We start from the raw sequence: 17,478 nt of genomic DNA on the forward strand, positions 1-17,478 counted from the left end.
AGGGTTTCTGACTAAAAGGAGACTAGTTTTGAAAATGAGGAGAGAGAAAAAAAGGATCTAAAAACTAAGCTCTGATACCAACTGTAATGAAGGAGACCTAGGAGAGAGAAGGAGAGAAGGGAGAGATTGCAGAGAGGAGAGAGAAGGAGAGAGAAAGACTAGGAGTAGAGAGAGAAAGACAAGAAGAGGAGAGAGAAATGGCTAGCAGCCATGGAAGGACAGGAAAGAAGGTGAAGAAGGTGAAAGGATAGATGTATATTCATCAAATGGTGCCCTAACTAGGTCCTTGTATACCTTAAATACCCCATCCGTGTAACCGGGTATTCGCATGTGCTATTCCCGTGTTAACCCCATGTAAGACCCTCTAATCCCATTCTTTACATCAATTTCATTGTTTTATGATCAAATTTGGTTAGAAATGGTCAGAAATGATTGTATTTGATTGCCAATACTTTGATTGATCAGTCATGTTGAAGAAATCATAAAAAGATAGTCGTATAATAATTTTATGCTAAACATGCAAAACTTGAGACTATGCAGTTTAAGGGAAATTATGGGGTTTTGGGGTTTTTGTCGTGCCTATGCTATTCCTATGGGTTGAAACATGATAAGAAAACCATTTTCAGTAAGCTCAATCAATCTTAACTAGTAAATCAATACTTATAAGTAATTTTCTATAAATAAATAGTAAAAAATAAAAAAAAGGAGAAAATTAGATTTTTCGCATCTGAAAAATAAGAATTATGTTTTTGAATGTATGGTAGAGCTGAAGCATGAGGTTAAGCCTCAATTCATCCCTATCTCTTTGTTAGAGTGGGTTTTTATCACTTTCGTAAAAAATAAAAATATATGAATGATATGTCTTAAACTTACCAACGAATGCATAACTCTAAATGGTAGGGAGAAGGGGGTTGTTGAGTGGTAAAATACACTGAATTATGATGTTTTATGATGTGTGTCATATAGGGTTTATTTTTTTCTAAAATTAAAGGGGTCTAGTAGTACTAGAAAGCTAGGTACTACTCCTACGTAATGATGCAATCAAGTATTAGAAGAAAAACATAAAAAGAACTATCTTTACGATTTCAAAATGCTGATTGCTAATTAATAAACTTATTTGAGCATGGTAGTCATACACAATTGCATTGCACACACTATATGCTATCATATCTTGGATGCATAGCACGTGTTTATATGAGCAATGACCTATGTTGAGAGTGGGAGGTATCCTAAGCTGTAGGGTTAGAGATTCGGTTCTTTGGGGGATATTCGGTGAGATTTATCTATTATCTTCTGCATTGATCAATCAAAAGAGTGGAGTTTGTTTTTAATTTTTTCTATGTTCATGTCACATCTTGGGGCCAATCCCTAGGGTGGCATCAAAATCCACACCTACCCTTCGAGGGTATGCCATGTATGTGGGGTTGTTCCTCTCGAAGGGCAGCGTGTTACAAAACGTCATCCAGGCGAGCATACTAATGTCGCATACTCGCCTCCTCCATAGGGGTTGGCTTTTATAGCCCTATACTGTATGTGGAACTTCAAAAACTTTGTTTTGCCAGTAGTCGGCCTCTTCAGTTTCGCAAGAGGTGGGGGTCTTCTCTCTCTCTTCTAGCCACTTTTGCCCTAGTTGGCCACCAATTGCGATCACCTCCTCCATCACCTTAAGCGGCAAGACCCTCTGTAGGCTGTTGGACAGGAGAAAGCTAAAGGTGAATGGATCCTTCTCTTTTTCTTGTCTCTCCCAAACCACTAGCTCTGCGTGGAATCCAGCTGGGATGTCATCAGGGCAAGGTGGGAGGGGTGCTGACGGCTGCACGGCTGGCTTGGTCCTTAACTGCTTCCTGGCTTCTTCGACTAACTTCCTGCGACTCTCTTTAAGTGGGGCTTTTCTCTCCGCCGATGGGTCCTCCTGTTGTTGCTTTTGAGACTGCGGCAAGGGGAGTTGTGGGATCACATCCTCTTTGAATTTGCCCATGTCGAATTCAAGTTCTGCTTCCTCCCCATGCCAGTCTCCTTGTTGCGCTCCCTCTTCAAATCCTATGGCATCTATTTCCTGGGGGGTTAGGTCGGCCAGTAGTAGTTATTTCCTTTGCTCTTCTAGGCTCAGTCTAACCTTTGCAGGTTGGGGTGGCATCTGCAGTCTTGCATGCAGGGCTCTGCGTACAATGTTAAGATTCTTTTGTGCCACCTCCAACGATTCTCCCTCCTCTGGGCGGGTGGTGTCCATGATTGTGTTGAGGAAGGCCTTTTGTTGGGCACGGAAGGCCTGATCATGCAGTATGAGGAGCTCATTGCAAAAACCGCCAAAGTCAAAGCACTTATGTGACTGAGCTCAATGCCAGGGACGAGGAAAGAAAACAGAACATGGAGCAGTAGCAGAACGAGATCCCTGACCAATCAGCTGAACTCCAAAAAAGAAGAACATGAAAAACTGGTCAGAGAACGGGAAGACCAAGAACAAAGGCTCACGACCCTGGCTCTAAGGCAAGGAGAGAGCCTAGAAGAGATGAATAAGAGAGTAGAGGAGTGGGCCACGCAGAATGAAAGAAGGATGAAGACACTGGCACGGCGCCTTGCTCTGGTGGAAAAAGAGAGGATCATCGCAGAGAACAAGGCAGAAGTTGCCCAGGTGAGGAGCTTGTGTTCTCTTTGCATTTTCACAAGTTCTTGTGTTTCATTGTCTAGTAGTTGCCTCCAGTGCCCTTCCCTATCGTCCTTAGCCTTCACTTCTTTCTTGAGATCCGAGAGATCTCCCTTCGCCGCATGGCTATTATCCTAGTTTTGTTGAGTTGGAAGGAAGGTACTGACTCCTTTTCAGCCACCAACTCAGCCACAGCTATCTTTCGTTCCTCCTTAGCTTTCTCCAATTGGGAGAGTAGCTTGGCGACGTATTCGTCATAGTTAGCTCATGGCGTCATTGTTGTGTGGATTGGTGATGTCGAGGCTTCCACCTTTTGCCATTTAGGGTCTTGCCTTGATTCTGCATCAGTGGCTGGCCTCTTTTGCACTGTGGCCATAGTTTTGGTGCTTTGTCCCTGGGCCATTTCTTTGTTGATAAAGTATTGCATCCATGCCATGAAATTTGACACATCGGCACTGGTCGGGATGCTGGGGGTGATGGTGGTTAGTTCGGTGAGACACACCATGAGGGGAGGAATCGGATGAATTGGGGCTTTGCCCTTGCCCTCAATGACAGTGGGCGGCACGATTTTTGATGCCTGTGTGCTAGAACCAGGCCCTTCTTCTCTTTGCGGGCTCAAATTCCCCAATTCATCTGCCCAGCTTTGTTGTTCGATAGATCGGCATGTAGCCTTAGCCAGGTCTTCTTCCTCCTTTCTTCTTAGTTCCTCTTCTTCCTCAGCAGCTTTTCTTTGCCTTTCCGCTTTTGTTTTTCGGTGTTCTTCCTCTTTTTTGTCTTTTTCTTCATTTTCCTTCTTTTTTCTCTCCTCAGCCTCTTGTTTTGATGCCTTCTTTGCCTTATGTAATTCCTCCTTTTCCTTTTCTCCTCCTTAAGGGATTCTTTTTTGGCCCTTTCCAAGTCCTCTTTCTCCTTCTTGCGGCCTTTTTCATCCTTTTTCTTCCTTTGGGTTGTTTTCTTCTTGGGTTTCTTGGTCCTCTTCTTGCTTTTCTATTCTTCCCCTTCTTCCTCGATCTCGATTCTATCGGTGGACCCTTGTTTGTCCTGGTGAGGGGGCGACCTATCCGGCGTTTCTCCTTCTCCTTCTTTTGCATTCTGTGTCTCCTTTACTACCTCCTAGATGAGCGCAGTCAAAATGCTTCCGTAGCCGATAAATGAGGCCTTGAACGAGGCCTTCTTCCTTTCTGTGGCCTTGGAAGCTGGAGGCTCTCCACCTGCTGGCGTGCTTCCCAAAGCCAGTGCTTTAGCCGCCTGGTCGATGGTTTTGCGGACATACCCATTCCAGGCGACTTCATCTAAGGTGTGGGCTGCTACATTCTCCAGCACAGGCATGCTGATTCGATGCATTAAGGCATTGTAGCGCTGACTGGAGAAGAGCGTGTGCACTAGCTTTGCCTGTGGCCTGGCTTTAGCATCAGGGATGTCGTGGATGATGCTGATATCGTCATTGGTTAGCACCTCCTCTCTTTTCATTTTCAGCATGGTATAGACATCCCTTTTCTGTTTTTTCTCTATCTTCGGTTCCAATCCCAATGCCTTCTCCACCAAGGCTGGGTTCAAGTGCACATGTATCTGTTTAGCATTTTCTCCCCTTCCCACCGTCACGGTGCCGCACTCCTCGTCGGGGTCGTATGTCTTGAGAAACTCCACACACTTCGTGTGGTCAGGCTCTTGCGCAAATTTCTCCAGGTACTTGGTGAGGTTACACTGCTCGACGACTCTCTTGGCTGCTTTCTCCTTCGATAGTACTCCTTCAATGTTTCGAATGGTTTGAAACTTCAGTTGATTGTAGGTGCGGTTTTCTAGGGATATGCCATACTGCGCTCTTTCCTCCTCCATGAACGGGAGTCGACGGGCACGGTCTTGTTGCGACATTTTATGTTCCTGTCATAAATCGTAATTTTCATTAGTACTTTCCACATAGTAATTTGCTCATTGTTGAAAAAGAAAAACTCTATGCTTCTTGAATGAATTCACTAAGAACCAATGTAGATTTTGTGAAATATTACACGGCGCAGCGAACAGAATCTGAGAAAGAGATAGAGAGTACACAACAGATAAGAGGAGAATCAGTAAAATTCTTTAACTCCAAACAACTGATACAAAGATGGCTCTGTCCACCCGTGCGCTTCCACTGTGTGAAGCTTAGATGGCGATCTAGACAGAAGATAGGTGAAGAGCTTAAGGCTAGCTGGAACAACAACTCTGACTGGGTGAAAGATGAGTGTAAGATGGCTGCGAAGGGGTTTAGCTTTTATAGCCCGCGAAGGTCGTTAGGTCGGCCTGCTGACCGACCTACCATATGAGCCTCCACTAGTCGGCCAGGGAATATTCCAGGGAATATTCCCTTTACCATCGGGCCGGGGGCGCTGCCCCCGGACCCCCGCCAGGGGGGCCGCTGGCCCCCCTGGGACCCCCCAGCCAGGGGCCGCTTCCGCGGCCCCCGGACCCCACAATAGGGGCCCCTTTTAACTCCCTTACCACGCAACTCAATGCAATGTGCCTCGAGTTGCTACCAGCTTAACCACTCCGTCTAACCCAAAGATTAGACCCACAATGGTCACCTTTTTGCCATCCGGTCACATAGACCTCATCTGATATACAAGTCAGGACTCCACCAATGTCCGGGCTCACACTTGGCTTCTCCTCATAATGGGGGCCTTACAACTTTGAGCACCATGGATCATTGGTAGTACCTAATGAGGGTGGGGCATTGATCATATCTAACACCCCCCCTCAATGTCCACTCATAGGTGAACTATCTCCTCGGCCCAATGCCGAGTCTCTGAAGATGAACTTGAAGCAGATCCTTCGTAAGTGCTTTGGTGAAGATATCTGCTCCATTCTCCTCTGTTGGACAGTAGACCAATTCCACTATCCCATCCTCCATCAAATCACGCACATAGTGATACTGGATCTCTATATGTTTGGTGCGTGCATGAAACACTGGATTTTTGGCAATGGCGATGCAACTCTGATTGTCACATCTCAGCACAGTTGGTTCTTCATCCTGCACTCCCATATGCCATAGAATCCTTCTCAACCATACGGCCTCACATGCAGCAAAACAAGCTGCCTTGTACTCTGCTTCGGTAGAAGACAATGCCACTGTTGGTTGCTTCTTACTAATCCAAGAGAAAATTCCTGAACCCAAAGAGAAACAATAACCAGAAACTGACTTCCTGGAATCAATGTCTCCTGCCCAATCTGAGTCACAGTTCCCCACAAGATAAGTTCCGAAACTGTATGTGATACCATAGTCAAGAGTTTTCTTCAAGTATCTGAGCACCCGCATCCCAGCCTTCCAATGACTCTCATGAGGTTTGTTTGAGAACCTGCTCAAAACACCAACAGCAAAACTGATATCTGGTCTGGTGTTACACAAGTAGATTAGACTGCCGACCAACCTCCTATACCTCCCAATGTCTGCTAGTGCTGATGTATCCTCAACGGATAACTTTACATTCACCTCCATAGGTGTAGCTATCTCCTTGCACTCGGTCATACCAAATGCCTTCAAGATCTCCCATGCATACTTCTTCTGAGAGATGAAGATCTTTCCTGGCTCTTGCCAGACTTCAATCCCCAAACAATAGTGCAGCAAGCCCAAGTCTGTCATTTCAAACTCAAAACTCAAAGCCTTTCGAGTTTGGTTGATCATATCTTCATAGTCACCTGTAATAAGAAGGTCGTCCACATATAGGACAATCACTACAGACTTTTTACCATCCCTGTAAACATACAAGTTAGCATCTGAGGCACATCTTTTGAAGTTTAGGTTTAAAAAGAACCTATCTATCCGCTGGTACCATGCTCTGGGGGCTTGTTTCAGCCCATACAATGCCTTCTTCAGTTTACACACTTTGTTCTCAGAATGGGGGGCCTCAAACCCTGGTGGCTGAGCCACGTACACCTCCTCCTTGAGGTCACCATTTAAGAACGCTGACTTAACATCCATTTGGTACACTGGCCACTTCTTGTGGGCAGCCACTGCAAGTACCGTGCGAATAGTGGTCATTCTGGCAGTTGGGGCAAATGACTCTTGAAAATCAAACCCTTCAACTTGTGAAAATCCTTGGGCAACCAGTCTAGCTTTGTACTTTTCTAAGGTACCATCAGCCTTGTACTTTACCTTCCAGATCCACTTGGTGCCAATAATCTTCCGCTTTGCTGGCCGATCCACTAGCTCCCAAGTGTCATTCTTCATTATGCTGTCATACTCCGCCTGCATAGCAGCCTTCCATGATGGATCTGCAAGTGCTTCTTCTAAGTCAGTTGGCTCCTTTACTTCTCTCATAATCTCAACCATCAAGGCCATGTTGACTATGTGAGCAGAAGCCCTCCTTTGCTCCTCTATTCTCTGAGACCTCCTTGGTCCGTCTGCCTTCTCCTCAACAGATGCAGGCATAGGATTATTGTGGTCATAGAGCTGCTTCACCCAGCGCGGCAATGGCTTTTCCGGTGGGGTGATGTCAGGTTGGTGAACTTTTTCCTCATCATCTGAAGATGATGCTTCCTCCTCCTTAAGGATAGGGATAGCTCTCGGGACAGGTTCATAGTGGACTACTTCTTCGCTTGATGATAAAGTGGAAGACCTTGCCTTCTCCTCCTCCACTGTATGCGGCTCCTCCTTGAACACCACATCACGGCTCGCGATGATCTTCTTTGCCTCTTGGTCATATAACTTGTAAGCCTTCTGCTCATCACTATAACCCAAGAAGATACATTTTCTGCTTTTTGGTTGTAACTTGTTTCTCTTCTCATCTGGAACATGTGCATAACATTCACATCCAAAAATTCTGAAATGTGAAACAGATGGTTTCTTACCAATGTAAGCCTCATGAGGTGTTTTTCCCTTGAGAGCCTTTGTGTAGCTCCGATTTAGAATGTAGACTGCAGTATTAACAGCTTCAGCCCAAAAATGGTTAGGCAATCCCTTGCCCTTTAGCATGCATCTTGCCATCTCCACAATGGTACGATTCCTGCGTTCCACAACACCATTCTGCTGAGGTGTGTGAGGCGTCGTCAATTGACGCTTGATCCCTTTGCTCTTGCAAAAGCCTTCAAACTCCTTTGAGTTGAACTCACCACCACCATCTGTTCTAAATTTCTTCACACTTTTCCCTGTTTCATTCTCAACAAGTATTAGCCATTCTTTAAACTTACCAAAAGCTTGAGCCTTATCACGAAGGAAGTACACCCACATCTTCCTACTGTAGTCGTCGACAATCAACATAAAATAAGAAGATCCCCCCAAGGCCTGTGTAGGCATCTTACCACACAAGTCAGCATGCACCAACTCTAGAGGAGCATGTGCTCTATTCTTGCTTTCTTGTGGAAATGCCTTTCTCTGTTGCTTGCCCATCATACAAGCTTCACATGGTTCCTTCAATTCAGTTATTGTAGGTAGGTGAGCAACCATACCTTGCTTTTGCATCTCCTTCAATACTGCAAATCCGATGTGTCCAAACCTTTCATGCCAAAGCTTACTTGTGCCCACTCCAGCGGTGGCTGTAAGAGCACTTAGCTCATACAGGTTGTTCCTCCTTTCTCCTTTGCCAACAATTGTGCCAGCACTATCAATAATTTCTGCACCTGTCTTCTTGAACCTTACTTCATGACCAAGATCAGTTATGGCAGCAACTGATAAGAGATTTCTTCTGATTTCAGGAACATACAACACATTTGAAAGCTTTTTGACTTCACCATTTGCAACAACAAAAGAAATAGTACCTGTGCCCGCAGCAGGGCATTTAGCATCATTTCCAACCGTCACAGTGATGGATTCTTGTAGAGGCTGCATAGAACTGTATAGACCTTTCTTGTTGGTCATGTGACGGGAGGCCCCACTATCCAACACCCAAGAGTCAGTGGTAGATTCTTCTTGCGCCGAGGAGCACACTTCCTCAATGGTCGCCATGAATAATTCCAACTCTGCTTCAGCCGTATTGGCTGTCTCTTTCCCTTTAGTTTTAAGGGTACCATTCTTTTCATCTGCCTTCTTGACACGACAATCTGCAATTGCATGTCCTTTCTTCTTACAGTAGAAGCACTCTCCTTGAAACTTCTTCTTGCCGCCCTTTTTCTTTTTGTCACCATCATTTTTGGTGGAGGAAACACCTTTGCCTTTTGCATTGGCAGAGAATGCAGCATCTCCATTGTTGCTTCCTTCTCGGGCTTTCAGCCTCAACTCCTCCTCCATTAATAATGCACAAAACTCCTCAAAAGTCAAAGCTTGAGGTCTCACCTGAGTATTAAGGGCAGTTACTAGTCCATCAAACTTTTGTGGACAAATCCGAAGACACCTCCGAGCTAGCTCTTCGCTAGTCTTTTGTATCCCAGCGCCAGCCATCTGGTCGCGCAGATTCTTAATCCGAGTGATGAATGCTTCAACCGTCTCTCCTTCAGCAAACTTCTCCGCTGCTAGTTGATTCTCCAAGTTTTGAATCCTTGTTTGGTTTCGTGTTTCATACTGACTCCTTAGTACATTCCAAGCCTCTGACGCTTTGGTTGTATGCTGAATCAGAGTCAAAACACTGTCAGAACAGCTTGTAACTAAGGCACACAATGCATCTGCATTCCTTCGTTTCCAAGCTCGTAGAAGATCTGCATTCGGAGGAATCATCACACTAGGATTTGATGGGTCGGGGGTAGGCTGTGGTTCTGCGTCAGTCCCCAGCACAGTCTCCAGAAGCTCATAAGAATCAAGGATAGTAGTAATTTTGAACTTCCACAAGGTGTAGTTTGTACCATCTAACTTGCCTTCGCTGAAGGTTGGTGGACGAATCCTCAGTGTTTGAATAGCCGGTACAGCAGCACCACCTCCTGCACCGCTTCCTGATGCGCCAGAACTGCTTCCCGGAGTCGACATCGTTTCTCTTTGCTGTTGAAGCCTTTGCCTCTTGCACTCTCTCCGATTTCTAGAGCCCCCTGGGCTCTGATACCATGTGAAATATTACACGGCGCAGCGAACAGAATCTGAGAAAGAGATAGAGAGTACACAACAGATAAGAGGAGAATCAGTAAAATTCTTTAACTCCAAACAACTGATACAAAGATGGCTCTGTCCACCCGTGCGCTTCCACTGTGTGAAGCTTAGATGGCGATCTAGACAGAAGATAGGTGAAGAGCTTAAGGCTAGCTGGAACAACAACTCTGACTGGGTGAAAGATGAGTGTAAGATGGCTGCGAAGGGGTTTAGCTTTTATAGCCCGCGAAGGTCGTTAGGTCGGCCTGCTGACCGACCTACCATATGAGCCTCCACTAGTCGGCCAGGGAATATTCCAGGGAATATTCCCTTTACCATCGGGCCGGGGGCGCTGCCCCCGGACCCCCGCCAGGGGGGCCGCTGGCCCCCCTGGGACCCCCCAGCCAGGGGCCGCTTCCGCGGCCCCCGGACCCCACAATAGGGGCCCCTTTTAACTCCCTTACCACGCAACTCAATGCAATGTGCCTCGAGTTGCTACCAGCTTAACCACTCCGTCTAACCCAAAGATTAGACCCACAATGGTCACCTTTTTGCCATCCGGTCACATAGACCTCATCTGATATACAAGTCAGGACTCCACCAATGTCCGGGCTCACACTTGGCTTCTCCTCATAATGGGGGCCTTACAACTTTGAGCACCATGGATCATTGGTAGTACCTAATGAGGGTGGGGCATTGATCATATCTAACAGATTTTCCTTTTCAGACTTTGAATTTTTTCCCTTTACTTCAAAGTTTCCATGCCCTTTTTCCTACTCCATCCGTTTTTCATAATATATGTTTATGTGTTTCACTAATTTTGATTTGATTCACCTTACCCCCTCCCCTTCTAGCTTGAGAAGAATCCTTCCTAGGATTTAGGGTCAGAAGGGCAAGGGTGTTCGGCATGGTGGTGTAGGAGTTACTTGTGAAGGAGCCAATCATAGAACTGGGGGTTATATTCTAAGTGAGCTTCGCGGTTCAGATCCCAAGGTTGAATCCCCACTTGGGTGATGTATGTGAGAACATCTGTTAGAAAGTCACCAGAGTTGACACGGCTAGCAATGTATAACTCTTCCTCAGTCAACAAGTGGTCGAGGTAGGGGTGTCCTTTGATGTGTTCTTCCATGGGTCGGCCCCGAAGAGTGGTTAACACTCTATACGAGGTTGGCGCGACATATGTGGGGTCATATTCCATTGTTTTGATAGCGCGACACTGCTCAGCGTTGGTCATTATGCGGCTTCCATCAACTTCCCATTGCAGCCTAAGAGTGTACCAATGCCTCAAGAACGGGGAGTCAGTATCAGCGAGCTTTGATAATGCTGTGATTTCTTAATCAGTGATAGTAAAAGTGGTTCCCTGATCATATGATGTGATGAGGCATTGTTTGATGGCTTGCTCCTTGGAGATCTCGCTATTGAGCAATTCAGCAGCGTAGCGAGAAGCTTTTGTGAATGCAAATTTAAAGGTCTCCCATGAGCATGGCATCGTTTTAACTTTAGTTGCAAAGGGTTCCTCCAATAGTCCTAAGTCCAAGCGGTCGTAGCTTAGTGCTAGCGACATGAAGGTGGTGTCTAGTCGTTTAATGCATTCCACCATGTCATCCCCGGTGTCCTTAGTGAGGTCGGCGACCAGTGCTAAAAAGGATTTGCATTCATAGGAGGGAGTAAGGCGGACGGGTGGTTGAGGTTTGCTAGAACTAGAGCCTATGACAACGAAGAGTTACAGTTGGGGGTGTTCTTGAGTCTGTGGTTGGGCTGCTTAGATTATGGGTGGATTAGGAGCAGCAACCATGGATGGACTGCTACATTCAGGTAGGATTTGGGGAGTCGGATTGACTTGGTCGGGTGATGACTCTTGTGACAGAGTCTGTTGTTTGGGCCGATAGGCTTGTGTGACTCTCTTGGGTTTAGGCGTGGATGAGTCGGATGGCTGTGGTTTTGGAGAGCACTACGGCTTATGGTTTGGAGGGTTTATGGGACTTGGGTTGATCAAGCTTGAGGGCGGCGTATGAGTAGTGCCTTTGGCCGTGTAGGCCTTAGGGATCCACAGCCACGTGTTGCCCACGTAGTAGCCTTGCGTAGGCAAGAGAGCTTTAGGGACCCATCTTTGCTTGATCATGCATCGCTTTCTATGACTGTGTCTTGGCCTCCTAGGTTTAGAGTTTTTGGTTTTATAAGGATAGGAGCGTCGACTCCTAGGCGGCGGTTGCGGCTGCTTAGGCTGCCATTGAAATCTAGGCTGTTGGGCCTTAGGTTTTGCTGTTGTGGGCTGTGATTCATGAAATATGGGAGGTGGCGGCCGTGCACTACCCCCTTCCTTGGACTTGGTTACGGATATTTCTACCGGTGGCGTTGCGGACAGTGATGAGGTCGCGCAGCCCTTGCTAAAAGCTGTGACAATGTGAACGTTGCCTATTGCGCCAATGTTAGAACCGCCTGTCAAGATACGAGTGGCCACAATCACTGAGATTGATGATGAGGATGAGGAAGCCGTAGAGCCCGCATACCTCCATATCATGGTCACTGCAAAACAAACATGCGCTTTCAACGCTTTGATCGACGAGGGAGCAGACTTCAATATCTTAACTCACGATCATTGGACTCAACTTGGCAGACCACCACTTCAACCCACTAATGTGAAATTAAGCCCATATGGGGCCCATTCCTATGCACTTCTTGACAGGTGCAGAGCCGTCGTTTCTATCCTGTCCCAATGATTTTTTACGTGTTGCCAAATGCTAAAAACGCAAGCATGGAGTCGCTGCTAGGGCGAACTTTCAAAAATCAGACTCACTGCAATGTTGATTATGAGTTGCAGCGCATCCACCCACAAAGGATGGGTGGGAGGGTAGTACTTCTTGACATGACTGCCATTGAAGAAGCCTATGCTCTCACCGTCTAAGGTCTCGAGCTCAACATTGCCTGTGCGACTGATCGCCCGAACTTTGAAAGGTCTAAGACCTCTAAATTTCATTTTCTGCTTATGCTCTTAACTGAGTAGAGGAGCACTAAGTCGCCCTGTTCAAAGTCGCGCTACTTGACATGCTTGTCAAACTAACTCTTGTGTCGGGCCTTCTCATATATAAGCGCATGGGTGGCTAGAAGGCGAGTCTCTGAGAGGCGTTTGAGTTTAACTAGGCATTGCATCCATGCCTCCTTCCCTTCCCATCATTCTTGAAGTGCTATTCTAAGGCTAGGAATGAAGAATTCTAATGGTAGAACCGCTTCAATTCCATAGATCAGCCTGAAGGGGGTTTGACCGACAACCATTTTATAAGCTGTGCGGTAAGCCCACAAAGCTGCCATCAGCTTGTTGTCCTAGTCACTGGCATGAGGATGAGACCACCTTGGTCAGGACATTGACAAGAATCTTATTCGTGGATTCTGCCTGACCACTTGCCTGAGGGTAGTATGGCAAGGATTTGCGATGGATGATGAGAAAGGTGGATAGGAGATGCACTATCACTTCGTTGATGAAGTGCGTGCCTTGGTCACTGACCAGTTTGATGGGGCATCTGAATCACGAGATCACTTGCTCCCATAAAAACTTGGCAGTCGTCCTAGCGTCGTTTTTTCGTGTCGCTCTTGCCTCTGCCCATTTCGTGAGGTAGTCCGTGGCCACAATGATGTACTTGGCCTGTGAATACTGTGCCGCAGGACTGATGGGTCCTATGAAGTCAATTCTCCATTTTTTGAAGGATTGTCATGCAATAACTGGGATCAACTCCATCTGATCCTTGCGAATCAGAACTTTTGTCTGTTGTCCTATGAAGCCACTCTCTCAAGCATGTGCTCGGTGTATGGCAATGGATAGTTGTCCCTCTTAGTAGCGGCGTTCACCTTCTTGTAATTGATGCACACTCAGATTTTTCCATTCTTCTTCATCACGATGACTATGGGCGATACCCAGTCTGTGTGTTCAATTTCGTAAATGAATCTCGCTCTCATTAGCTTCTCAATCTCCTCTTTGATAGCATGAGCGTGTTTTGGATTCATAGGGTACGGCCGCTACTTGACCAGCATTGTGCCTGGCATCATGGGTATGTTGTGTGTCACGACACTCGAATCTACCCCCTTAAGCTCTTCTAAGGGCCAGGCGAGCACGTCTATGTACTCTCGCAAGAGAGCGACAAGACTCATTTCTTCTTCCTCAGTCAAGTCATCGGCAATGAAGACTGGTTGGGGTGTTTCCCCTTCCTGGGCTAGGTTCGCCTCCTTGACCTTGGCTGGTCCATTGATCGGTTTGCTCATTTTTCCTTGACGCTTGGCACCTAACATAACTACTACCCTATCCCCTTTTTTGAATTTTGTAAATCATTTAGGGAGGTCCTGCGGTTTTCACTGTTCTTCCGTTCATGTATCCCTGGGTTGTTTTGCCTTTTTCTGCCTTAATCGTCTGTGCCTCAGGTGGATGGGTAGGTCCCCCTTGGTGCATTTGGCCGTGGGGGGTGGCCTAGGGATTTCTGGATCACTATCCGAACTAACCTCCGACTCAAAGTCAAACTCCTCGTCCTTGCTAGAAGAAGTGGTCTCCCCTGGTGGGCGTAGTTCAGATGGCGACTCTATCCTAAGCATTGATGTCGTTCCTAGCTGGGCTAGGCCTGGTTGCTCAGGGTCTATGGCTCCTACATGTTCCAACTAGGCACGATCACATTCCATGCACATGACTCCTCGCTCTATCCTGAAGATACTCTTTTTCTGCGGCTTGGAGCCTGCTCCTATTTGCTCTATCTCTTGTCTTTCAGTGTCGTATTCCACGGTATCTACCTCACCCTCACTTTCATCACTGAAGGATTGACAGTCTTTGTATTCGTCATTAGAATCCTCTTCGTCAGACTGCTCGTTGTCTCCTAGGGCTTGGTATATCTCTTGTTGTTGGTCAGGAACTAGGGCCCAGTTATACATGAGGTTTAAGTCATGCACTCTGGTCCATTGCCACTTGGATTCATCTAAGAGATCCTGGAGTGGTTTGAAGTTTGCAGCTGGATTGCTAGCTAGCTTATCCGTTAAGTATTCCAGTATCTCCTAGAGTTCCCTTTTGTTGGTTGGGACTTGGAAGTCGACATGCTTAGGTTTCCCATGAAGGGTTCCTACCATCATGCAGACTGGTACGGAGGGTGTGTCGTTAGACTTGTCGATTGTTTTGATGGCTTGCTCATACGCCTCATGATCTGAGAATAGCAGGTCGATTGTAGCAAGGACGTGCATCCAATCTCGCTTGTCCTCTGGGCATGGGATATACTTGGTCAAGGGCCCATAGGACTTCTTGACCTGGGTGTTATCCTTGAGCATAGCAGAGATGGCATCTAAGTTGACTGGTGAGGTCTTCCAAGTGTCCATCTCTATTCTCACGGCATCCGTTCTATTGCCAGGAAGATCAAGCCGTTATCCCAATCTTCGATGACTCTAGCGTTGCGCATCCAGGGTCGGCCTAATAGGATATCGTAGTCCACTCCCTTCATGACTATAAAGTTCATAGAGAATTGGACACCTGTGATCTTCACTGACCAATTCTTAAGCACCCCGAATGGCTTGACTCTCATACCGTTTGCTAATGTGACATTAAACCTAGTAGTTTTGACAGGCGGATTTCCCCAAGTCTGAAGCACGGCGTGGCTAAGCACACTAACCCTAGCTCCCGTGTCCACGATTCCCTTTCTCGTTGTATCGCCTAGGGCTAGAATCGGTAAGACCGCATGCATCTCAGAACCTTCCTAGAAGGCATTGACGTGTAAGGATTTAGGCATAGAGTGCAGCGTCAAACTTAGTATTTGCGTCTCTACATCATGGTCATGAGGGTCTACCGTGACCTACTCTCATGACCCTCCAACCCATTGCTTAAGATCTTGTCATAGGGTGGGATGCTGCCTAAGCAGATCTCCCAGGCTAAGTGTTATAGGGGTAGTCACCAACGTGGTCAGGAGATCATTGGGTGCTCGTCTTCCTCCTAACCTGGATTGTCTTGGCCAATGGCCGTGATTGATCTACGGCCCTGTAGCATCAAGGCTTGGCCTTAGCGGCACTGCTTGTGGTGTAGTTGCTTCTTCCGTCCTTGGTTGAGGAGGTGAGATTGGAGTGCTTGTGTTGGAGAGATCATCCATCTCGTCCTCTATGATGGGCTTAGCGTCTTTTAGGTGCTCTTGAGCCTCCTTCACCCATTCCTTCACTTTTTCTATGGCCTCTAACTGTCGCTTCAGATGCGGGTATTCCCCTACCTTAGCACTTCCCTTTTCGACCGTCTTAGGGACTGAAGTCTCTGCTGCCTCTGCGTCATCAGAGACCTTCTTTCTAGCACAGGCAGAGTTGTAGCACTCTCTGTTTTTAGTGCGATTTTAGCTTCCGACCTCTTCTTCTTCCGCCTGCGACTTTTCTTCCCTATCGAAGCTATGTCAAGGTTGCTAGGTCCTAGCAGTGATATGTCGGCCTGCTTTGTCTGGGCACGGGTCGTGACCCACAATAGGATAGGTGTAGCCTCCCCATTGAGGTTCTCGACACCAAACAGTCCCAATGGGAAAGATGGTATGTTGGCTGAGCTAGAAGGCGGCTTTCGCTTTGGGCAATCGACTAAGAGATGAGTGATTCTGCACTCAGCACACCTTTGGTGAGCCTTGTCTCTGTTTTGCTACTCCCTTTCAGGGCAGCGTGATGAGACATGACCTGGGTGACCACAAGTCCAATAGGTGATTGGATCCTGTGTCTACCCTCCTAGGCCTCTACCTCATCCTCTTCCTAACGCCATCACCGGCACGGGGCGATAATCCATGAGCACAGCGTTGCCCTCATCATCATGTGAGACGTAAGGGCATATGTAAGTTTCTTCCTCATTTGGTTCTTCCACGTAGTGGGCTGGAGCATTGCTCAGTGGATGGGTCACGTAAGGACCAGGTGGTCTAGGTATGCTAGTAGGGTTTATGTCCATCCTAGGAACAGCTGGCTTAATATCGTTAGGTGCAGGAAGGGCCAATGGGGCTCCCCTTCCGAAGAATGGCTGCGGCCTGTTTGCTAGGTAAGGCTGGCCATAGGGTTGCGAGTACGGAAGTCTTCTTGGTAATCTACAATGCACGACGTCATGACCAAACCTACCGGAGTTAGCACGTCTTGATCTAGGCTCTTGTCACTCAGGTGGCAAGTGGTTTCCACCACAGTACACGCATTGGACGTGTGGGTGTGTTGGTCGTCTCAACATGTCTTGCAACTTGGCTAACTCCATATTTACATCAACCAAGTCTTGGTTCATCTCGGTGGCCTTCCCCTTATCTTGGGATGATGGGACTGATCGCTGACGCTCTCTCTGAGCTTTATGAGTTGGTCTCTTCTAGGTTCGAGCTCCTGGAGCTTCGCTCTTTCAGCTGATCATCGACTCTGATGGCTTCCTCAAACACTCTAGCTAGCGCATCTCGCTGCAAGCTCAAATTGCCTGCCAAAGCCTTATATAACTCCTCATCTCGAATTCCATTGATGAATATAGTCAAAACTGCTCTTTCAATCGGTCGCTCGCCCATAGGATCCTCTTGAAGTGACTCCTCACGTGGGTTACGTAGTTGCGAATGTTCTCCTTCTCTTTCTGCTTGACGTTCATCAAGCATACTAGCAGATTATCGGAGTATCCAGGATCGGAAAATCTCTTAATGAAGAGATCCTTGAGGCCACCTGAAGTTGGCTCGCTCTGTGGCATCTAGGCTTGTATACCAAGTCCTTCCCTTGTCACCTAAGTAGAGCTCAAACACTTGAGAGCATTGAGTCAGGTCGTTGAGGCCGTTGGCTTCGCAGACTTGCTCGAACTGCTCTACAAAGTTGTATGGATCGTCGTGGGGTTAGTATTTGCCGAGTTGCTTGGCAACAATAGGGATTTTAGACTGGCTCTTTG

The sequence above is a fragment of the Lygodium microphyllum genome, chromosome 13 (assembly GCF_053477565.2).
Source record: "Lygodium microphyllum isolate KBCC chromosome 13, Lygodium_microphyllum_v1.1.10, whole genome shotgun sequence".
In the NCBI taxonomy this organism is placed as follows: Eukaryota; Viridiplantae; Streptophyta; class Polypodiopsida; order Schizaeales; family Lygodiaceae; genus Lygodium; species Lygodium microphyllum.